The following is a 24,795-nucleotide window of genomic DNA, read 5'->3' as shown; positions in this document are numbered from 1 at the left end:
GCCTGGTAAATTTATACTCCTAGCTTTTTACAATTTTGTTAGTAGTAAAAATGGGAATTCCCGCCCCCCCCCCCCCACTGGCATTTCTAACTGTTTAGTAAATGCAGGAGAAGACTTAATTTGGTATCTTTACTTTGTAATCGGCCAGTTCCTTGGAAAAGGCTTCTATTTCATTCAATCTTCAGATTTTTCAGTTAGACAATCACTTCTGCTGCATATAGTCACTGTTTTTCTCCTACCTCCCAATATTTGAAAAGCTCCCCCTCCCATTTCTGGCTTCTTTACAAATGCACAACTTCAGAGTTTTAACACTCATTTCCTTTTCTTGTCTAATTGCATTCACCAGACTTTCCAGCTGGCCTCCTGGTCTTGCTCCTAACTTTGATGCAAACGTTGGTCTCACTAAAAAGCATAATGCAGGAAGGAGGATGCCCTGAGAGAGGTATTCGCTTTCCCATAAAGGAAAAATCTGAAGGGAGAGCTTGGGAAGAGCGTATCAGACAAGCCCAGGATGGTGTGTGCGCCGGCAAGGGGCTCCCGGGCCCCCTCCGCGCGACCCACGCTCTGCTCTGCCCCGGGGGCTGAAGTTTCTCCCTGCGTTTCCGCTTGAACAGCATCCAGCTGCCTCGCCTTTAAAATGCCAGGACGGCTGCCGCTCCGCTCAGAGCCCCCTCTCGGCGGCTGGCCGGGGCTCGCCCGCGCCGCCGGGGCGCTGACTCAGCCGCAGCCCTCCCAGCCCGGCCTGGGCAGCGCCCCCCGCGCCCCGTGCCCCGCGCCCCGCGGCACCGGCCAGCACGCGCCGCAGCGAGCGCACTGGACTGCCTCGCCAGGTAAGCACTGCGGGCGCACCCCGGCTCCCTGCGGGGCCCGGGCGCAGCGCGGTCGGGGGACCGGGGCGTCGCGCGGGGCGCTGGGGGAAGAGGGGTGGTCTCCGGCCGCGGAGCCAGCCGGCCGGCCGCGCGCAGAGTATCTGCTGGAGGAGACCCGCCGCTTCGAGGAGACCCGCACGGCCACTCGGGGCCGGGACCACCCCCCCCGCCCCCCCATGGTGGCACGGCGCCCTGGGTGCGCCTGGATGGACAGGGAGGCCGGCCCAGCGCCGGCAGGTAGCAGCAGCTTGGGGCGGCCGGGGTGGGAGCCTCGCCGGCTCTACGATGCAGCAGTCCGTGTTCGGCTGCGGGGCTCGGGTCTCTAAAGCCTGGAAGAGCGCTGGGCTGTGTTCCAAGCACCGTCACTCCCTCGAGCTGTACCGTCTCCCTTTGGGGTCCTCGGCGCCTCTCTAGGAGGGGTTTATAGGGAGTCTGAGTTGAAACTGAATCAAAGTTGGAAATTTGTTCTCCTCAAGTTCATTGCCTAAAACTCAGTCCCTTCTTGTGGCTGACAGTAACCTGGAACAGATCCTTCTCAGTGTAGCTGATGAAGGTCACATTTGATGTAACTTTCTGGGGAAAGTTCTGTTGGCGGCAGCCTGTCTAAAATGTCAAGGCTCCCTCTGATTTTGTCCTCATCTACAGCCTCATACAGCCTTTCAGGTATTTTTTCCCCCACATCAGTGTAGAAGTGGAGAATGTATCTGGGTGATTTGAGGGGGTGGGGGGCAGAACGCATTAGGGAGCTGAATTTTATAATCGTCTCTTGGCCCATAAGGAAAGTTCTGGAAAGGAAAACCTGTCAGGAAAGACCAAGGTGATCCACCTTCTCACTAGATGCTCAATAAGGTCACCGTGTGGCTTTGGATCCAGAAATGAAGTCCCAGGCAGGGTCTCCGGTCTGTTTTCATGTTAGTCCACTTCTGCATCAACTTGCAGCTCTTCTTAATCACCATGGGGGTTTACCTGAGCTTCACCAGATTCCAGTCAGAAAATCAGTGTTTAGGATGCGATCTTACTCCTTTGCATAAAGCATGGATTCAGGCAATTAGGGGTTCGGTGCCTTGAGTCTCCTGTCCTTTCCCTCCGTCTCCTTAATCCACCACTTGAGATGGATTGTAATGTAATGTAATGTAATGTAACTGTAATGACCTGATCTGTGGTCTCTGCAAACCTGCCCAGTGGATTTAGGACATCAGAAAGTCCAACATCCCAGGCCTTTGATGTGATTTACAAACTGGATTTGAATTACAACTACATTTTCAGGGATGGGTCAACCTAAGACATGTAGCAGCTTTGAGGACACACGAGAAGGAAAATTGTCAAGTGCAAACTTACCCTGGAAATCTATTCTGGAAGCTATGACTTCACATTTGTCCAAAAGAGATATTGTGAGTAAGCTGTCAGTTGATACTGCATAATCTTTAATATGTTCTTATTCCAAGTGATTAATTTCCCAGTCACTTTTTTTTCAGTTGTGTTTAATATTTCTGAACGCCGTTCAAGTAACGAATGCCTGAAGTATAATGTATCTCTGCACCCAAATATGTTTGGAAATTTACTGCAAATTTCCAGCCATTATATCGTTAAGATGTACATTTTAGATAGACAAGGTTATGGTAAAATAAAGGGTTTTAAAAGCAATATGAATCTGAATTAGCCTGAAAAGAAATATTCTATTAACTGCTTGAACGTTGTGATTTAGAGGACTAGCTATCACTCCGGTGTATTTCCTTACAGGGTTAATGAAAAAGGCAGCCATTCCGAATATAATGCCCTGCTAGTTAATCTTTCTTCAACAAATATTTACACTACCAGGCCACACCATCACAGCCCAGACTCAAAAGCTGCAGTCCAAGGTGGTTTGTGTAGTGTCATTTAGATTCGACAGTATTTCTACGATGTAAGTGGGAAATGAAATGGTATCAAGGAAAATGGCCCTAAATTATCCTGTCCAGCCACAATAGAAAGAACAGTGTTTATAAAACTGGCAAGATTCCAAGACTCTGAGGCTAATGCTATAATAACTCCTGATGTGGAGAAAGACCGGAAAGGTTCTGAATTTTGGCATCAGAGGCTCTGGAATTGGTCCATGTCAGTGAATTTTTTAGATAACTGAAGTTCACATTAAAACATCAAATGTGGCAATATTTTCAACTATTTCACTTGTTTGGGAAGGAAATATTCCTCAAGTGCATTCTGTGCTTCTTACGGTCAGAAAGCTTGATTGTTCTTGATGACTGGGGAGCAGTCCTGTGAAAATCAATTATCTTGTGTCCACACGGGAGAAGGAGCCCCGAGGCCTGCATCTGATAGATCAGCATTTAGTCCCTGCTCTGCCTCTGGTCAGATGACCTTAATTTCATTGAGATGCCTTTTTGAGCTTCCGTTCTCACATTCATAAAACCCCAGGAGAAGCCATACCTGAAAGTCAGTTCCATTTATTGGGCACTTACTGTATGCTAAGCATTTTCTATGTGCTGTCATTTAATTCCCAGGGTGACAATTATCATCCCCATTATCCTGATGAGGAAACTTACGGTCAGAGAAGCAACTTGAATTACTCAAGGTTAATTCAGGGTAGGAGAGCTGGTCTTCCAAACTGAGATCATTTGATTTTGAAATCTATGTTCTTCTCACCTATCATATGAAGTTGCCAAAAGGAAATCACTCCTGATGTAGAGTCAGCACTCAAAAAAAAAAAAAAAATATATATAGCTGCACTTAACTCTGATCTCTGATGATCAGTTCCACATTGTGAGGATGCAGTTAAATGAGGTCATTCACATTTGAGCCTGGGAAGTGGTCCCTCTGTAACCAGTCTCTGCTACAGTCAATTATTATTACTCCAGGGAATCATCTAACTCCTTCAGAGACTCTTTCCCTGTTTCAAACTTAGGAAGCTATCGCCTTCTTTGCTGGGTTGTTTTGGAAATCATATTTGGTGATATATCTGAAAGAGCCTAATACATGGTGCATGCTCAGTCACTCATTCGTGTCCAACTCTTGGCCCTTGGCGAGCCCATGGACTGCAACCCACCAGGCTCCTCTGTCCATGGGATTTCCAAGGCAGGAATACTGGAGTGGGTTGCCATTTTCTCCTGCAGGGGATCTTCTCAAACCAGGGATCAAACCTGTGTCTCTGACATCTCCTGCATTGGCAGGCAGATGCTTTACTACTGCACCAGCTGGGAAGCTATGCGTCTGCTGCATTGCAGGTGGCTTCTTTTACCACTGAGCCATCAGGGAAGCTTCTCTAACACACAGTAGGTGTTTACAAACGAAGTTACAAAGGAGGTCCTTGTGGACCTCCCCTTCCAAAGTCTGCTTCTAGCTTCACCATGGACTTCAGTGCTCTGTGGATTTCCTCTGTGTGTTCTCTTTTAAAAGTTTTTTTTCCCCTTATTTTTTGGCCTGAGTGTACAGCATGTAGGATCTAAGTTCCCCAACCAGGAATGGAACCCACACCCCCTTCAGTGGAAGCACAGAGTCCTAATCACTTGACCACCAGGGAAGTCTCTCCTATGTGTGTTCTTGAACACATGCCCCTGTGCTGGCCATTCCTGAAGGTGGTCCCTCCAGGGACGATGATGCTTCAAGCCCTCCAGATGGAGCCCCCTTGGAAAACTTATTTCTAGGGGAACATAGAGGGACAGCATCCTAGCTGGGAAGAGGTTAGGGTGGGACCCCTGATCCCAGCATCCCCAGCCTGCTCCAGCCATCTAAGAGGCCCCTCCTGTGGCACTGAAGGGGCGCCCAGCCAAACAAGCATCCTTCGCTGTGCCTGCCGCCTGCCCTCTTTAGTCATGTCATGCCTGCCTGCTGGCCCAGTGACAGAAGAGGGAATGTGCCCCTAAGTCTCAGTAAACAACTAGGCTCAAGGCACACATTTCATGTTCAGTATGTATTCTTGCCTGGGACATCCCCTGGACAGAGGAGCCTGGTGGGCTACAGTCCCTGGGGTTGCAAAGAGTCAGACATGACTGAGCAACTAAACCGCTGCCACCATGTAGTTTATACTCCGTTCTGGGAATTTTTAAATATTTTTAAATTCTTTTGATTTTTTTTATGCCTAAAGTATTTTTATTAAAACTTTCTTTAAAATATTGATTTATTTTTGGGTGTGTCAGGTCTTAGTCGGCTCAGTAGTGTGGGCTTCTCTAGTTGTTGCAGGCTTCACTGGCCCCCTGGCATGTGAGATCATGGTTCACTGACCAGGGATTGAACCCACGTCCCCTACATTGAAAGGTGGAATCATAACCACTGGACCACCAAGGAAGTACCTAGTTTAAAGTGTTTTTCAGTATTTTATCCTACTTATGTTACCACTCTGGGAGGAGGTAACCCTCTGTTCTGGGCCACACTCTTGCACCCTCTGTGGTGTGCCTGCCCCAGGGAGGGAAGCCAGGCTCCGGAAGGGTTTGGACCCTTCCTCTAAAAGATCTAACTCCTAATGCCTCGACTTATAGAACCCCACAGACTCGAGAATGGCATTTCGTCCTCCACCTTGGGACAGCGTGACACAAAGAAACCCTGAGGTTCCCCTGCAGACTGAGCAAGATCCAAGAAGCAGTCACTCCTGCAGTCCACGTCCATGGCAGACACAGGAGTTGAAATATGATGCTGTTTCCATGAACATGAACATGGACATGAATTTTCATGCTCAGGTGGCCATAACAGGTTGGCCAGAGGTGACATCTATTTATCATCTAATGGTTGGCATTGACAGCCAACAGGTGTCCTGGAAGTGCATGGTCTTCATCATCACAGCCAGCTCTCTTTGGCTACACTGACTTCTCCATGACTCAGGTTGAGCTCCTTATGTTCTAGAAGCTGCAGATAGATTGGACACGTCTGTCATGCCTCCTCTGCTTGCCCGGAGCAGACATGCTGATCAATCATCACATCCTTTCCCACGCAGCCAGAAGGAGGTCTCAGAATCCTCAACGACTGCCTGGAGTTGGCTCATAAAATGGTATTGCACTGGGCACTGTAGACAGGTAAAAGACCCTGAGGAGTTTTAAGACACAGCAGTAAGATGACAGGGCCTCCCAGGTGGCGCAGTGGTAAAGAATCTGCCTGCCAGTGCAGGAGATGTAAGAGACACAGGGTTCGATCACTGGGTCGGGAAGATCCCCTGGAGGAGGGATGGCTACCCAGTCCAGTATTCTTGCCTGGAGAATCCTGTGAACAGAGGAGCCAGCGGGCTACAGTCCATAGGGTCTCGAGAGTCGGATGTGACTGAGCACACATACACAAAATAAGATGACAGCCCCCTCACCGTTCCTTAGGCCCCTCCTATAAGCCCTGGGGACAGTGGCAGAAATCTATCCCTTCGCAGCTCAACGTGTCCCCAGACTTGCTAAGACGGAAGTGCCAGCTCTAGGTGGTAGCCTATCAATCCTACCAATGCAGTGTTGCTGGTGTGCCTTGGGGAGGTCACCTGTGCCCACCTTGGGCTGCCTGCATTGAGTCAGTTGTTTCTTGTGCAACCAGGACATCTGTGTTAATTTCCTAGGGTGTCATGATAAAGTACCACAGGTTGGGGGTGGGGCTTAAATAACAAGAACTTATTTTTTCTCAAGGCTGGACGTGAGAAGTCTGGGATCCAGGTGTCAGCAGGACTGGTTTCTTCTGAGGCTTCTCTCCTTTGTTTGAAGACAGCTGCCTTCTCCCTGGGTCTTCATTTCGTCTTCCCTCTGCGTCTGTGTCCTAATCTCCTCTTCTAATAAGGACCCCTTGTGTGTGTGTGTGTGCACGCGCGCGATTAGTTATGTCTGACTCTTTGCAGCCCCATAGACTGTAGACCGCCAGGCGCCTCTCTCCGTGGAATTTCCCAGGCAAGAATACTGGAGTGGGTTGCCATTTCCCACTCCAAGGGATCTTCCTGACTCAGGGATCAAACCCTCGTCTCCTACACTGAGGCAGATTCCTAAGCACTGAGCCACCTGGGAAGCCCTGTAAAGACGCCAGTCATATTGAATTAGGGTCCACCCATATGGCTTCCTTTTACCTTTGTTACCTCTTGAAAGGCCCACATCTCCAAATACAGTCGCATTCTGAAATCCTGGGAGTTAAGGTCTTGAACCTATGAATTGAGGGGAGCAGGGGACACAGTTAAGTTCATAACAACATCTGAGAGAATGATATTTGAACTTGGCCCGTTGGAGAGGGTGTGGTCCAGGCTGGTACAGCAGTGAGGCCCATACAGAGGAACAGCCTCTGTACCAAGCCCCAGCAGGGCATGGGTGAACCTGAATCCAGACCTCCATCAATACAACAGTTGCTCAGCTTTCAAGACAGCCCTCCTGGGAATTCCCTGGTGAGCCAGTGGTTAAGAATTCACACTTCCAGTGCAGGGGGTATGGGTTTGACCCCTGGTTGGGGAATTAAGATCCTGCATGCCTCACAGAATGGCCAAAAAAATAAAAATATTCTTTCCAAGATGGCCCTTCTGTTGGGAATAGTCTGCTCCTTGTATTGTTTTTAAAGATAACTCTGATATATTTTTTTTAAGATTTATTTATTTATTTTTGGCTGTTCTGGGTCTTTGTTGCTGCGCGGGGGCTTTCTCCAGTTGCAGAGAGTGGGGGTTACTCTTCGTTTCAGTGTGCAGGCTTTTTATTGCAGTGGCTTCTCTGGTTGTGGAGCACAGGCTCTAGGCAGGCGGGCTTAGTTGCTCTAAGGCCTGTGGGATCTGCCTGGACCAGGAATTGAACGTGTGTCTCCTGCATTGGGAGGCTGATTGTTAACCACTTGACCACCAGGGAAGCCCTCTCCTCTCTCATTAACTGATGCTCGGGAGGGATGCTCCTGTCCGGTGGACCAGTGGACTGGCCAAATAGACGTTCTGGACTCAACTCCCTGGAGGAGACCTGGACTCCATCCATATCAGCCACAAGGCAGAATTGTTTGCTGATGATCAAAGCATATGTCTCCCGTCCCTGGACCCCAGTTAAAACATTAAAATATCCATCTCAGTGTCTATAAAAGAATGGAGAAATGTGGGCACCTTTAGCAAGCCCAGCTTCGAAAATTCTGCCTCTCCCCAGTGGCCACATCTCCAAGCGATCAAGGACATTATCATTAATCGATCTACATGCTCAGTGGATTCTGATTCTTCTAAAACCTGTCTTCTTGTTCAGCAATTTCTTTGATTTCTGAGAATGCTCCTTAGAATGTGTTGTGGGTTGCCATTTCCTCCTCCAGGGGAACGTCCAGACCCAGATTTTGAACCCATGTCTCCTGTGACTCCTTCGCTGCAGGCAGATTTTTTACCACCTGAGCCATGATTTAAACCATGGACCCCACCAAGCCCCAGCTCATTCTGTCTGGACAGAAGCACAAACATCCTCTCTCTCCTTCTAGACCCAGAGAGACACATTCACTCCCTCAATGGACAGCACTCAAGGCATCTTATAATTTCCTGCTTTCCACTAAAGTCATGACACAGCCAGTTGTCAGCACTGCCTGTATACAAAGCTTTGTTGTCCAGGCTGACATGGCCTCAGTCTCCTCTATCCCAGCCCTGGAAAAATCACAAAAGGACAAACAGTGGAGGCCGTGGCTGAAAAAAAAGCCCGTGCTTTTAGGTCTTAGATGACTGTGTCTTTGACCTTTACTTCTTTATCACCAAAGTCCTATTTCAATCTACTGCTCCCATATCAATCTATGTGTGTGTGCATGCGCACTCAGTCATGTCTGACTTTTTGCAACCCCATGGACTGTAGCCCACCAGGCTCCTCTGTCCATGGGATTCTCCAGGCAAGAATACTAGAGTGGGTTGCCATGCTGTCCTCCAGGGGTTCCTCCCTACCCAGGGGTTGAACCTGCGTCTCTTGTGTCTCCTGCACTGACAGGTGGGTTCTTTACCACTAGCGCCACCTGGGAAGCCCTCATGATCCTTATTTTTCCTGAAATAGAGATCCCTTAAGATCCTGCATATCCTCCTGGGAGAGGTAGGTCTGGCTCTATGCCCCCGTCTTACCTGGGGAGCAGACAGCTACAAGCCCAACCTCTCGTAGTCAACCATCCCGTTTGTCAGGCCCCTCCCTGTCGTTCAGTTTATTGGGACTAAAAAGAGGAGGTACTTTCCAGGTGGGTCAGTGGTTGGGACTGCATGCTCCCATTGCAGGGGGCTGCAGATTCGGGCTTCTCTGGTGGCTCAGTTGGTGAAGAATCCACCTGTAATGCAGGAGACCTGAGTTCGATCCCTGGGTTGGGAAGATCCCCTGGAGTAGAAAATAGGAACCCATTCAGTATTCTTGCCTGGAGAATCCCCATGGACAGAGGAGCCTGGCGGGTTATAGTCCTTGGGGTCACAAAGAGTTGGACAAGACTGGGAGACTTAGCACAGCAGGTTCAATCCCTGTTCAGGGAACTCAGATCCCACATGCTGCGAGGCCAAAAAATAAAAATAAATAAAATAAGAATAATTAAATATTTTTAAAGAAATACTTAAAAAAAGAATAATAAAAGGATGGCTGTAGGGTCTATTGATTTTGACACATTATTCACCAGTGCGTCTCCCACCGTCCTGAGCTTGGGTCTTTTCACATAAGTTCTCATGCCTCATCTCTTCACTCGACTCTGGCTTGCTGGTCTCAGAGAAGAGAAGGCATTATTAGTAGGGTATGAGAAGATTGCTTTGTGTTCTGCAGAGAACAAGCCATTTTAAAGGACTCTAAACAGAGAAAGGTAATTAATAATTAATGGTCTGGACTGATCTTCTCATTTCCCACACCCTTGGTGACTGGGATGTGAAATTCAGCCAGGTGCTGAGTGGCAGTCCCTGCATGGACGTGGGGACCCAGAAGATGGACAGTGTGCGGCAATGTGCTCCCTCAAAGCCGGGCTCCTCCCGCTACCCAGATGGTCTGGAGTATCAGACTCCTGCAGCACCTGTGGCTCTCCACAGGGAGGGAGCTGGTAACTCACGCTTGTGCAGAGATGCTCCCCTATGTTCCTGCTCTGTGTAAGCTGGCAGCTCTGAAGGATGGGGGTCACCCACCCCATTCTTGTGAGGAAGCTCAGAGACCCACCCAAGCCTCCTCACTGGTCACTACTCAGCAGAGCCCAGTTTGAGACAACCACATCTACATCCCATCTCATCTCATGGGCTCGCAGTTGGGAGGCATTCTTTACCCCAGGGGTGCAGGAGAGAGATGGTTTTGCATCTGGAATTTTGCAGGAAAGGAAGGAAAGCAAGTAATGACACTAAAGAGTCTAGATTCTCTTTTTTATTAATTTTTAAAATGTATTTATTTGGCTGCACTGGGTCTTAGCTGCAGCATGAGGGATCTTTGATCTTTGTTGTGGCATGCAGGATCTTTCTGTTGTTGCAGCACCTGGGATCTAGTTCCCTGACTAGGAATCGAACCTGGGTCCCCTGCATTGGGAGTGCAGAGTCTTAGCCACTGGACCACCAGGGAAGTACTGAGTCTAGATTCTCTTAAGATGTCACTGCCTGCCTGGCCCTAGAGAATATCCCTGGCCTCTTGTCCAAAGTATTTACTGCAGCTCTTGGGCACTGACCCGTGAAAACTTTGCCATTGCAAGGTCCCACCCAGCCCATTCCTCTTCACTCACCCATCCAATGGCCACCCATGCCATCTCTTCTAGGGCTTCAGAGACATGGCCCAGAGAACAAGCCAAGGTGACAGTGAACCAAGGGAATTCCGTGGGTGGTAAAGTATCTGCTACCCATCGGGTTGCTGGGACAAATATCAACAGCCTCAGATATGCAGATGATACCACTTTAATGGCAGAAAGCAAAGAGGAACTAAAGAGTCTCTTGATGAGGGTGAAAGAGAAGAGTGGAAAAGCCAGCTTAAAGCTCAGTATTAAAAAAAACTAAGATCATGAATTCTCATCCGATCCCATCACTTCATTGAAAATAGAAGGGGGAAAGGTGGAAGCAGTGACAGATTTTTCTCTTCTTAGGCTCTAAAATCACTGTGAATGGTGACTGCAGCCATGAAATTGGAAGATGATTTCTTCTTGGTAGGAAAGCTATGACAAACCTAGAGAGCGTATTAAAAAGCAAAGACATCACTTTGCTGACAAAGGTCCGTATAGCCAAGAATATGGTCTTTCCAGTAGTCATGTACGTGTGAGAGCTGGACCATAAAGAAGGCTGAGCGCCGAAGAATTGATGTTTTTGAACTGTGGTACAGGAGAAGCCTCTTGAGAGTCCCTTGGACAGCAAAGAGATCAAATCAGTCAATCCTAAAGGAAATCATCCTTGAATATTCATTGGAAGGACTGAAGCTGAAGCACCAATACTTGAGCCACCTTATGTGAACAACTGACTCATTGGAAAAGACCCTGATGCTAGGAAAGACTGAAGGCAAAAGGAAAAGTGGGCAACAGAGGATAGGATGGTTGGATGGCATCACCAATTCAATGCACATGAACTTGGGCAAATTCCGGGACATGATGAGAGACAGGGAACCCTGGTGTGCTACAGGTCATGGGGTCACAAAGAGTCAGACATGACTTGGCAATTGAACAAAACCCACTGGATGGCTACTGCCACATATGTAAATTCTCCAGCGTATGTTGGAGAGATCTAACTTTGCATTTACCAAGCTGGGAGCACTTACTGCAGCCCTTGATAACCAGGCCACACAGGAGACCCTGGAGCCTCCTGAAGCCGGGCCTTGCTGACTATGCTGACCCACATCTGTCCAGGGAAATGGGCAAGTGAACTTTACACAGCCTCCTTCTGGAGTGAAGAGGAGGTGGTTGAAAGGATTGGTGGATGGAAGCTGCAGCTCATGTGGTCACAGATGAAATCTTTGCCAAGCCTAAGGCTCTTGACCTCACTGTGTAGCAAAGATTGCATGTTCTGCAGGCTTGTGGACACAGTGGGGGAAGGACAGGGAGGGATGTATGGAGATAGTAGCATGGAAACATGTGTCTTACCATAAGTAAAATAGATAGCCAGTGGGCGTTTGCTATATGAGGGACACAGGGAGCTTAACCTGGTGCTCTGTGATGACCTAGAGGGTTGGGATGGGGTCGGATGGGGTTGGGGGTTGGAGGGAGGTTCAAAAGGAAGGGGACATGCGTATACTATGGCTGATCCATGTTGATGTATGGCAGAAGCCAACACAATATTGTAAAGCAATTAAAAATAAATGTTTTAAAAAGTCTGTACGTTCTAACTCACAGTCTGCTTCTTTAAGCAACACGTGCCTCGCAAGAGCAAAATCAAATACCTCCAGAGGTTGGGCAGGAGACGTGATGACTGAGGGAGGCTGGGTCCAAGATGATAGGGAGTGGTGAGGACTGTGGGAAAATGAGACTCAGGAACAGTCTGAAGGAGACACTGACGGGGGACTTCCCTGGTGGTCCAGTGGTTAGAATCTTCCTTGCAATACAGGGGACGTGGGTTCAATCCCTGATCACAGAACTAAGATCCCTTATTCCACGGAGCAACTAAGCATGAGCATGGCAACAACCGAGCCTGTGAGGAAAGATCTCTCATGACACAGTGAAGATTCCGCGTGCCACAATTAAGACTCAAGGCAGCCAAATAAATAAATATATTTTTTTAAAAGGTGGGGGACACTGGCAACTTAGTTCTGACTGCACGTTTGCAAGTTAAGAATCTTCCTGCCAATGCAGTAGCCTCAGGAGACCTGGGTTGGATCCCTGGGTCGAGAAGATCCCCTGAAGGCAGGCATGGCTACCCACTCCAGTATTCTTGCCTGGAGAATCCCCACGGACAGCGGAGTGTGGTGGGCTATAGTCCACGGGGTTGCAAAGAGTCAGACATGATTGAACAGCTGAGCATGCATGCACACATTGCAAGGCAGAAATAGAGGCTCAGGGCAGCAGATCTGACAGTCTTCCAAAAACAGAGATTCTAGATCTTATGTAAAATCTCCTAGTGGCCATTTCTTTAAAATTAAAATGAAAGTAAACTCACAGCCATGCTGCAGCCCGAGCATAGCATCCGTGTGTGCTGTCTCCTGCATTGGCAGGCAGATTCTTTACCAATGAGTCACTTGGGAAGTCCTTGAGTGTAACGTGTTTTTGCCCAAGTCTACCAGAGGATGCTATTGTGACCTTGGACATAGACACTATCTGGCGCTGTCTCATGAAGTGGAATATGAGGCCTGATTTAGAAAACAGACCATTCAGAGCTGTTCTGGAGAGGAGCAGCCAGACGGACCATAGCTTGGCAGCCCTACGCTGCCCCAGGGTATCAGCCCTGAGACCATTATTGACTGATTCTTGCCTAGGCTCACAGGAGCCCCTGGTGGCCCAAGGGAGCCTCTGCAGTTTCAAACTTGCCACCAAATCCCTGAAAACACCCATGTCTACTCGCTCAGTTGTGTCTGATTCTTTGCGACCCCAAGGACTGTAGCCTGCCAGGCTCTTCTGTCCATGGGATTTCTCAGGCAAGAATACTGGAGTTGCCATGCCCTCCTCCAGGGGATCTACCCGACACAGGGATCGAACCTGCATCTCCTGGATCGGCAGGCGGATTCTTTACTGTCTGAACCATCAGGGAAGCCCCCTGAAAACACGGTGAAGGGCATCTGGGGAGAAGGAGCTCCTTTCAGGACCCATCCCTCTCCTGCCTCTCAACAGAGCCAGTCACTTGGAGTGAGCGTGATGCAGTCATAATGAAACCCCTGTCCCTCTTTAGGGTGTCCCCAAGTCTTCTCAACCTATGTCACACGTCATAGGCTCACAGAGGGATCTGCTTGGGTTGGAGGCTTCTCTGAGCCTTGCTTTCCCCATCTGTAAAATGGGCACACTAGCTGAATATGTATAGATGTATATAAAGCAGACTAGAAGAATATTCAGCAAAATGAGGGAAGTTGTTACTTCTGAGGATTGAGATTATTAATTTTTCTATAGTGTTCAAATTTTCTACAACCATAGAAGTTATCAGAAAACCTTGTAGTGGATATTTTTCTATGGTATGTACATATTTCAATAGCGCAATGTAAAATTGCTATAAAATATCTTGCTATATGGTTTTTACCCTAATTTTTAAAGTGCATTTTCCTACTGTGGGTACTGGGCTTATGTCTAACTTTGTTTTGTAAGCACTGCTACAATAAACTTCTGAACGAAGTGAAAGTATAAGTTGTTTAGTCATGTCCAACTCTTTGCAACCCCATGAATTATACAGTCTGTGGAATTCTCCAGGCCAGAATACTGGAGTGGGTAGCCTTTCCCTTCTCCAAGGACTCTTCCCAACCCAGGGATTGAACCCAGGTCTCCCGCATTGCAGGCGGATTCTTTATCAGCTGAGCCACGAGGGCAGCCCAAGAATATTGGAGTGGGTAGCCTATCCCTTCTCCAGCAGATCTTCCCAACCCAGGAATCAAACCAGGGACTGCTGCATTGCAGGCAGATTCTTTACCAGCTGAGCTGCCAGGGACAAACATAAATAAATAATAAATACAATATGAATATGAGTCCCCACTCTGCCCACCTCCCAAGGGCATTCTAGGAATGAAAATGGGATGTGGATGTGAAAGTGTTAGATGTGGATGAAGGCAAAAGACAGGCCAATATTGTATTTTGCGGATCTGGTTCTTTTTTAGAAAATATTTATTTATTTGGCTGCACTGGGCCTTAGTTGTGACATGTGGAATCTAGTTCGCTGACTAGGGATGGAACCCAGGCCCCCTGCACTGCAAGCATGGTGTCTTAGCTATTGGACCACCAAAGAAGTCCCTAGTTGGAGAAGAAATTTTAACATACCTTGTAAAACAATTCTGAAGTTGAAGGAGATAATTAAATATTATTATGATGAACTAATATGAATGGCTCAGCTGGTAAAGAATCTGCCTGCAATTTGGGAGACCTGGGTTCGATCCCTGGGTTGGGAAGATCCCCTGAAGAAAGTAAAGGCTACCCACTCCAGTATTCTGGCCTGGAGAATTCCATGGGCTGTATAGTCCATGGAGTCATAAAGAGTTGGACATGACTGAGTGACTTTCACTTCACTGTCTTATAGGGCTTCCCAGGTGGCGCTAGTGGTAAAGAACATTCCTGCCAATGCAGGAGACATAAGAGACTCAGGTTCCGATCTCTGGGTCGGGAAGATGCCCTGGAGAAAGAAATAGCAACACACTCCAGTATACTTGCCTGGAAAATTACATAGACAGAGGAGCCTGGTGGGCTACAGTCCATAAGATCGCAAAGAGTCAGACTGTCTTATAGGTGAATTTCTTAAAAGTCACTAAAGGTAATAACAGAGTTGTAGTTTATCTATGTTCATACCTGTGTGATACCCAAGGAACCAGTTTCTTTCTTTCTAAAGCAGAGGTACCATGATTTTCCCTCACTTCCAAGACCTCGACCAGGGAACAGTCCATGAGCACTAAGTCTTTCTGACACAGCAGCTGGTGCTGGCCGAATTCCAGCACTTTCCCCTGTAGGGCTGGTCTCCCAGGGGCCTGTTAGGAGGCAGGACCAAAAGGAGCCGAAAGCCAGGTTTCTCTTGCGGACTTGTCTACATCCCAGGATGTCTGATTGACTTCAGAATCACGATGCTGGCTGCTAGAAAGAAAATAACATCCGTCATTAAGGGCTCCTTGAGCGTTTACACGCTTGTTTTATTTTCCCTTAAATGTGACATTTACCACTGATTTTTATATCTTGTACAAAGTGCCGCCAATAAACAAATGTATTTTTAAAGAGCTCCCATCAGTGAATCACTGAGACAAATTAGCTTCTAAAATCCTTCTCCCCTTAACAGATGTCTGGAAAGTCCTCAGGACTTCCAGAAGGGATCCTTCATGGAGAGACGTCTCACTTTACCAGGTGATCAGGAACTGATTCTGCTGCAAAGAGTGTGGCGTGATGTGTTCAGAGCTTCATAGCCGGTTTCGCAGGTGTCAGTATTTCATGCCAGTTCAGTAAGAAATCAACAGGAGCCCCATAGATGGCTTGGCCAGGCCATTTCAGGTTGGAAAAGCTCCCACACAAGACAGTGGTGTGGAGTCCACTTTGGGGAAGTGGGGTGTCCAGGCTGCTCAGGGGCCACGAGACAGGAAAGCACATGGGAAGAGATGGAGAGTGGAAAACCGTGTCCGGCGCTGACCGGGCTTTGGAAACAGACTAACCAGTGTTTGCTTAAGGAAGCAGGGACTTCCTTGGTGGTCCAATGGTTAAGACTCCACCTTCCAATGCAGAGAGTGTGGGTTCAATCCCTGCTCAGGGAACTAAGGTTGCACATGGAGTAGTTCGTTTCCATCGCTCAGTCCTATCCAACTCATTGTGACCCTATCCATGGACTACAGCACACCGGGCTTCTCTGTCCATCACCAGCTACAGGAGCTTGCTCAAACTCGTGTTCAGTGAGTTGGTGAAGCCATCCAACTTTCTCATCCTCTGTTGTCCCCTTCTCCTCCTGCCTTCAATCTTTCCCAGAATCAGTGTCTTTTCCAATGAGACAGTACTTCACATCAGTTGGCCAAAGTATTGAAGTTTCAGCTTCAGCATCAGTCCTTCCAATGACTATTCAGGACTGATTTCTTTTAGGATGGACGGGTTGGATATCCTTGCAGTCCAAGGGTCTCTCAAGAGTCTTCTCCAACACCACAGTTCAAAAGCATCAATTCTTCGGTGCTCAGGGTTTTGTTTTGTATTTTTCCCCAGCTTTTTTTATAGTCCAGCTCTCACATCCATACATAACTACTGGAAAAACTATGCTTTGACTAGATGGATCTTTGCTGGCAAAGTAATGTCTCTGCTTTTTACTATGCTGTCTAGGTTGGTCATAATTTTTCTCCCAAGGAGCAAGCATCTTTTAGTTTCATGGCTGCAGTCACATTCTGCAGTGATTTTGGAGCCCCAAAAAACAAAGCCATTTCCCCATCTATTTGCCATGAAGTGATGGGATCAGATGCCATGATCTTAGTTTTCTGAATGTTGAGCTTTAAGCCAACTTTTTCACTCTCCTCTTTCACTTTTCATCAAGAAGCTCTTTAGTTCTTCTTCACTTTCTGCCACAGTGTGGTGTCATCTGCATATCTGAGATTATTGATATTTCTCCCAGCAACCTTGATTCCAGCTTGTTCTTCATCCAACCCAGTTTGTCTTATGATGTACTCTGCATATAAGTTAAATAAGCAGGGTGATGATATACAGCCTTGATATTCTCCTTTCCCGATTTGGAACCAGTCTGCTGTTTCATGTCCGGTTCTACTGTTGCTTCTTGACCTGCATACAGGTTTCTCAGGAGGCAAGTAAGGTCATCTGGTATTCCCATCTCTTTCAGGATTTTCCACAATTTGTTGTGATCTACACAGTCAAAGGCTTTGGCATAGTCAATAAAACAGAAGTAGGTGTTTTTCTGGTATTCTCTTGCTTTTCGATGATCCAACAGATGTTGGCAGTTTGATCTCTGATTCCTCTGCCTTTTCTAAATCCAGCTTGAACATCTGGAAGTTCACAGTTCATGTACTGTTGAAGCCTGGCTTGGAGAATTTTGAGCATTACCTTATTAGCGTGTGAGATGAGTGCAATTGTATGGTAGTTTGAACATTCTTTGGGATTGCCTTTCTTTGGGATTGGAATGAAAACTGACCTTTTCGAGTCCTGTGGCTGCTGCTGAGTTTTCCAGAGCTACTGACATTGAGTGCAGCACTTTCACAGCATCATCTTTTAGGATTTGAAATAGCTCAACTGGAATCCCATCACCTCCACTAGCTTTGTTTGTAGTGATGCTTCCTAAGGGCCACTTGACTTCTCATTCCAGGATGTCTGGCTCTAGATGAGTGAACACACCATTGTGGTTATCTGAGTCATGAAGACCTTTTTGTATAGTTCTTCTGTGTATTCTTGCCACCTCTTCTTAATATCTCCTGCTTCTGTTAGGTCCATACCATTTCTGTCCTTATTGAACCCATCTTTGCATGAAATATTGCCTTGGTGTGTCTAATTTTCTTGAAGAGATCTCTAGTCTTTCCCATTTTATTGTCCTCTATTTCTTTGCATTGATTGCTGAGGAAGGCTTTCTTATCTCTCCTTGCTATTCTTTGAAACTCTGCATTCAAATGAGTATGTCTTTCCTTTTCTCCTTTGCCTTTAGCTTCTCTTCTTTTCTCAGCTATTTGTAAGGCCTCCTCAGACAACCATTTTGCCTTTTTGTATTTCTTTTTCTTGGGGATGACCTTGATCACTGCCTCCCGTACAATGTCACAAACCTCTGCTCATAGTTCTTCAGATACTCCATCAGATCAGATATCAGCACATGGTGCAGGGTGTGGTCAAAAATTTAAAAAAAAAAAAAAAGATTCAAAAGCCTGTCATGACCACCATACAAGCCAATACAGTAGAGTCTAAAGATCAAGTCAGACAAGCTATGGTTTGAATCTTGCCACTTTATAGCCAGGAAAACCTTGCTACGCATGGCATCTTTATACACAAATCTTTGTGGACCATGGAAATCCACTCCAATTGAAACTGAATGTGTTTCCAACTGAACTTCTTCTTGACCTGATCCCCCAAATGCTGCTGATTCTCAAAGGCCTTAGACTGGAGGGTACATGAGCCCAGGGGTAAGGAGTTGGAGTAGAAAGAGGCAGTGTTCTTTTTTAAAAAACAAAAAACAAGTTCATGTATTTATCTATTTATTTATTTATTTGGGTCTGCATGTGTGTGTGCTCAGTCACACAATCATGTTTTTTCACCCACCGAGGAAGGCCCAAAAGGGTTATGCTCCAGTGAGGCTCAAACTCACAACCTTGGCATTGCTCGGCATGTACTACTGTATAAGTACCATGTGCTAACCTGTTGTGCCACTGGAGCTCCTAGTTGTGACCAGAATGGTCACGAGCATTGTCCCCTCATGAATGAAATTAGCATCCTTATCAGAGAGACCCCAGAGAGTTCCCTGGCCCCTTCCACCCTGTGAGGACGCTGTGGGAAGTCTGCAACCTGACAAAAGGCCCTTATTTGTCCTTGTGGGTACCTTGGTCTCGGTGTTCCAGCCTCCAGAAGTGTGAGAAATACATTTCTGTTGTTTACACGCCACCCAGTCTGCAGGATTTTGTCATAGCAGCCAGAACAGACTGAGGCCTCAGCAAAAGATAAGTCCATATAGACAGCTGGTTGGGGAATATTATATAGTATTTGCTATGAACCAGACATGTTTCTTTCTTTTTTAAAAGTTAATTAATTAATTTTGTTGCTCCAGGTCTTGCTTGTGTCACAGGGGAAATTTAATTGTGGCATGTGGCATCTAGTTCGCACACTAGAGTTTGAATCTGGGCCCCCTGCATTGGGAGCACAGAGTCTTAGCCACTGGACCACCAGTGACATCCCCAGATGCTTTTCTAAGTGCTTTGTATATATATTAATTCTTCTTAGTTCTCATTAGCACCCCTTGGGGTAGTTACTTCTGCTGTTCCCATTTTGCAGATGAGCAAACTGGGGCTCAGAAGGGTTCAACAGCTTGCTCCAGGCCATCATGAGGGGACAGAGATAGGTTCAAGCCTGTGAGAAGGGAAGGTGTTGGCAGAGTGGTGCTGCGATGTCGGGGGGTTGGGGGTGGGTGGAGGGCTATCTAACTACTGAACTATACCAGGGCACCTCTGTGTGGCCAGGAGCAACAACTAGGACATCCCAGGGAGGACGTCCAACTGGCTAGATGGGCCCTCAGGACAGAGGTCCGGCTGGAACTAGAAACAGGGACTTGGTTTCCCCTGCAGCCTTCCAGAGTGACGTGATGCCACGCACCCCCGCTTCTCCCCGCCAGACAAGCTTACAACTAGGTTATGCAGATGAACACGAGTTGGGGAAAGCTCATTCTGAGATGCTGAGCTGAAGAGGTCAGTCAGGCTGGCCAGTTCCTCTCCCTGGGAAACACATATGCACACAACATGGCCAAAAGATCGAGGTGCGGGGAGTGGCCTCTGTCCTGAATCTCTTCTCTAACTTGGACTGAAATGCCCTTCAGGTACCAGAGAGAGTCATTCTCTAGGTTTCTGCTGCTCAGGTGTCTTACCGAGTCCCTGGAGGCACTGGGGTAACCCAACAGGATACCCTAAATGGAGGAACACAGGAGCCTGTACACTGGTTCTCCTGCTTGACTAGATGAAGGTTCTCCTGCCTCATCATCTCCCCGTGACTCCACAGGGAAGAACAAACAGCTGAGGGGCAGGGGGAGGGGACGGACTCTGGTTGCAGAGCATAGACAGGCCATACAACCTGACCAAGGTCACACAGCCATCAACAGGCAGAGCCATTACTCAAACTCCGCGGGGGTTACCCCTCAGCCTGCTGCTCTTTGCAGCTCACTGTCCCTGCCTCACTGAAGAAGGCTACAGCCAAGCAGAAGCCTTGTGTTCAGAGCTGACCTGGGGTATCCGGAACACTGGAGTATTGGGGAGTGAACCAGGGAAGCTGCAGTTGTGAAGAGAGGGGCATTAAAAAAAATTTATTTATTTATTTTTGGCTGTGCTGGGTCTTTGTTGTTGCACCAGCTTTTCTCTAGTGTTGGAGAGCCGTGGCTGTTTGCTAGTTGTGGTGCACGGGCTTCTCATCGTGATGGCTACTGTCGTTGCAGAACATGGGCTCTAGAGCGTGGGCTCAGTAGTTGTGGCACCACGGGCTTGCTTACTCCAAGGCATGTGGGATCTTCCTGGATCAAGGATCAAATCTGAGCCCCCTGCCTTGGCAGGTGGATTCTTTACCACTGAGCCATCAGGGGAGTCTGAGAGGGACATTTTGACAGAGGCAATGTGACACACCCAAAGCGTAGAGTCCCAGTTTTGACTTCTAGATGTTGTGCATGATAACAAGCAGCCCATCTTACTCTGTCCTTGACCCAGCTTCTGCCCAGACTCGCACCCACCCCTGATCCCCTCATTTAGCACATTGCCTGTTGTTTCTTTTTTAAATATATATATATGTGTGTGTGTGTATATGTATATATATTTAGTGATTTTTTTTCCAAGTTTCATCCAAGTGCCCCCAGTCAGAGGTTCAGCCTCCAAAAGGTCAAGTTGCCATATTCAACCCTTGTCACCACCCCACCCTACCCCACCAAGAAGTCTGCAAATGCATTGAAAGAAGAAGGCTGGTGGTCCTTGGTTTCTGGCTTCCACATGGTGCCCTGCACACAAGGACAGAATCCCCCACAACAACCTCTGTTTTCCTGGTGAGGATGCTGGGGCTCAGTGACTTGCTCAAGGTCATTTGGACTTTCCATAGCAGTTTGCTCCCACTCTGAAGGATGCCTGCAGGGGCATCATCTGTGCTCACAAACATCTTCACATGTGCAGAGGAGTCTTGCAGCTCCGATGCACACAGCCACTGTGGCTGCCTGCCTTGAAGGGGCCGTCAGTTTCAGGGAGATTAATTACTCCCGGGGACAGCCAAGTCAGTGTCCTGCAGCGTGCCTCTGCTGGTCTGAGTCATTTTGGAGACACTGGCTTGTGCGGCTCCCCTGAACCCCTCGTATCAGCAGGTGCAGCCAGCGGAGTGCGGCCCCCAGCCCTCTGATTCCAGCCTAGGTCACTCAGTCATTGTGGGGTGTCCCCTTGTCAGAGGACACCAGGTGATCTGCCATGTGGTTGTCTGTGTCCTGGGGAACCCAGCGCTGAGAGCAGGTGTGCAGGCTGAAGGATGGGATCCAGTTTACTCCTGCAGTCAGCGGGGGCACTGACACCTATGGAGTGTATGCGTGCTCGGTCACTTCAGTCCTGTCTGATTCTTTGTGTCCCCATGGACTGTAACCCACCAGGCTCCTCTGTGCTTGGGATTCTCCAGGTAAGAATACCGGAGTCGATTGCCATTCCGTCCTCCAGGGCATCTTCCCGACTCAGGGATTGAACAAGTGTCTCTTTACATTTTCTGCATTGGCAGGTGGGTTCTTTACCACTAGGCACCACCTGGGAAGCCCTGAGATTTGTGGGCTATCATTATCCCCCTTTTAAACATAAGAAGATTGATGCCTGAAGAAGTTACATCACTTGTCCAGGGTCATCTAGCCGGTAAGCCAGGTGGCCAGAATCTGAGTCTGGACATCTTGTTCTAAGACCTGAACTTATAACCACTTCTCTCCCCTCCTAAGAAAAGAACTTCCTACAAGTGTCTGCTGTTTTCCCATGAGAAAGGGCTTTGAGATTTTAGCTATGGTGGTGAGAATTAACCGGAGAAGGCAATGGCACCCCACTCCAGTACTCTTGCCTGGAACTCTTGCCATGGACAGAGGAGCCTGGTAGGCTGCAGTCCATGGGGTCGCTAAGAATCAGACATGACTGAACGACTTCACTTTCACTTTTCACTTTCATGCATTAGAGAAGGAAATGGCAACCCCCTCCAGTGCTCTAGCCTGGAGAATCCCGGGGACAAGGGAGCCTGGTGGGCTGCCGTCTATGAGGTCGCATAGAGTCGGACATGACTGAAGCGACTTAGCAGCAGCAGCAGGTGAGAATTAACAGCAGAAATGGCTCAATATGCCTGAGACAGCCTGATTATTTATGAAAAGACACCCCCTGCTGAGGCTTTTGGTGGGGGGAAGTGGGGAGGGGGAGAGGAAGACTGAGCAGAGCTGGTTGTATCACTTCCCTGCCAGGGACTCACTGTTCTGCTCATCCATGTCCTGCAACCCAATTTCATTATGAGGAGATGAGAGGCTGATTCTCTCCCTTTATTATTTTTTTAACAGATTTATTTATATTTATTTTTGACTATGCTGGGTCTTTATTGCTGCACAGGCTTTCTTTAGTTGTGGGGGCTACTCTCTAGTTGCAAAGTGAGGGCTTCTCACTGCAATCATTTCTCTTGTTGCAGAGCACAGGCTCAGTAGTTGCAGCTTAGCTGCTCCTTGGCGTATGGAATCTTCCCAGATCAGGGATCATATCTGTGTGTCCTGCTTTGGAGGCTGATTCTTTACCACTGAGCCACCAGGGAAGCTCCGATTCTCTTCCTTTAAAAGAAAAATCTGTTAAAGGCTCTTTGCCAGTGTTGAAAAGGTAAATAATTACAAAGGAAGCAAATGAAATGGCACTCAGATTAGAAATGTAGGTTCGATTTCCTAAACATCTCTTTGGCTACTGGTCTGATTTAAGACATTTAAACCGCTCCAAATGAGTGAGATTTGTAAATGAGTTCTCTGTGCTTTAGAAAAAGAAGGGAGGGACAGAAAAGCCAAGGGTTTTCCCTTTTTCACTGACCTCTTTGTCCACACTTTGCTGGTCCTCACTGCCACTGCCCTGGTTCACAACCCTCACTATCGCTCTGCTTGTTGACGGCATGTCTTCAGGTGTTCAGTGTTCAGGCAGATCGCACCCCATTCCTCTAGCCTGGCTGTCCCCATGCCCACCTTTCAAACATATGAAAGTAGGAACTCCTCAGAGTCACTGTGGATCCCCACTTCCAATCCCACTCTGGTCCCAGAAGCATCACACCATTTACGTGCCCAAGGCTGAGACATAATTTCATGAACCTGCTTAGCTCAGTAACCAAAGCAATCCATTGTTATTGCTTTAACAACACCATGAGTGGAAACCCTATTCCAAAATAAAACCTCTGTACAGGTATTGACCATGGCTGCTCTCAATGTGCACAGACCCTTCCCTGGTTGCAAGAAGGGAGGTATTTTTACCAAGTTAATGGGATTTTCTCTTTCACCTTCACCTGATTCATCCTGGACAACAATCTGCTGGGGAAGAGATTAGAATGCTACCAGCGGCATGCAGAAAGGAAGGCCACACTCATATTCAGTTCCTGACACAATCAAAAATATGATTATGCAGCAGAATAATAGCCTTGCAAGCCAGGCTATTTTCCTGAGAAGAAATTTTCCAAACTCCCTTATTTTCTTCTTTATTTAGCGTCTCACAAACCAATTTAGAGGACTTGGCTCATAAATTTCTCCTGTGGTTTAGAGCCTTGTCCATATTCTTAATGAGATATTAGCTGCATTCAAGAAGGAGAATTAGACCCAGGGGAAGTAAAACTTAAAAAAAAAAGAAGACAAGACAAAAAAATGGCAGACAAAATGGAGAAAGAGAGGTTGAAGGTGATGAGATGTGTCCCCCAACTTTTCTTCTCTCTTGGACCTGGAGGGGCAAGGCGCATTAGATAAGTTGAGGGATCGCTGAGGACGGGGGGTCCCTGCCCCTTTAGGACAGTGGGATGGACACAGAGAAGTAGTGGTCAGACTTCAAAGCAGCATTAAACTCGATATCAATAACAAGAAGGCAACCAGAAAGTCTCTAAACGCTTGGAAATTAAGCAACACACTTTTAAATACCTATAGGTCCAAGAAGGATTTACAATGAAGATTTTAAAATATTTTGAGGACTTCCCTGGTAGCACGGTAAATAGGAATCCATCTGCCAATGCAGGGGACACAGGTTTGATTCCTGGTCTAGGAACATCCCACATGTCTCAAAGCAGCTAAGCTGGTGCATCACAGCTACTGAGCTTATGTTCTGGAATCCAGGAGCTGCAACTACTGAAGTCCATGCGCCCTAGAGCCTGTGCTCCTCAACAAGAGAAGCCACCTTGGTAAGAAGTCCACATACCACAACAAAGAGCAGCTCAGGCTGTCCACAACTCAAGAAAGCCTGCGTGTAGCAGCAAAGATCCAGCACTGCAAAAAGAAAAATAAATTTCTAAGTAAATACAAACTTAAAAAAACTTTGAGCTTGTGGGTTATAACTAAAGCACTACTTATGGGAAAATGCGTAGCTCTAAATGCACAGGTTGGAAAAAGAAGAAAGGTCCAACATCCGTGATATATGCTTCCAAGGGAAGGAGGTGGAAAATGAATGGCAATATCAAAGGAAGGATATAGGAAAGTCAAGGTAGATCTCAATTAGATAGATAGCAAACATGCATCCAAACCATCAAACCCAAACATGCATTTTGAAGAGATTCATAGAATTGATAAACTGATAAAGAAACAGAAAGAAAATGCTAATTACTGATAACA

General features: G+C 47.4%; 1 protein-coding gene and 1 non-coding gene across 3 annotated transcripts in view; one reads left to right on the top strand and one right to left on the bottom strand.

The window, feature by feature from the left end:
* The first annotated feature begins 695 nt into the window (after positions 1–695).
* Positions 696–24,795, top strand: part of CTXND1 (cortexin domain containing 1) — a 43,818-nt gene continuing 19,718 nt past the window's right edge. For both annotated transcript variants that reach the window (XM_065906345.1, XM_065906347.1), the window contains exon 1: positions 696–830. The gene's annotated coding sequence lies outside the window, so the exon portion shown is untranslated. The remainder of the gene's footprint in view (positions 831–24,795) is intronic.
* TRNAG-CCC (transfer RNA glycine (anticodon CCC)) lies at positions 10,228–10,300 on the bottom strand. Its single transcript has one exon. It is a non-coding gene; the product is annotated as a tRNA-Gly (tRNA).

Source organism: Muntiacus reevesi, chromosome 15 (genome assembly GCF_963930625.1).
Source record: "Muntiacus reevesi chromosome 15, mMunRee1.1, whole genome shotgun sequence".
In the NCBI taxonomy this organism is placed as follows: Eukaryota; Metazoa; Chordata; class Mammalia; order Artiodactyla; family Cervidae; genus Muntiacus; species Muntiacus reevesi.
Note: the sequence above shows the minus strand (reverse complement) of the source record. Positions and strands in the feature narration are given on the sequence as shown.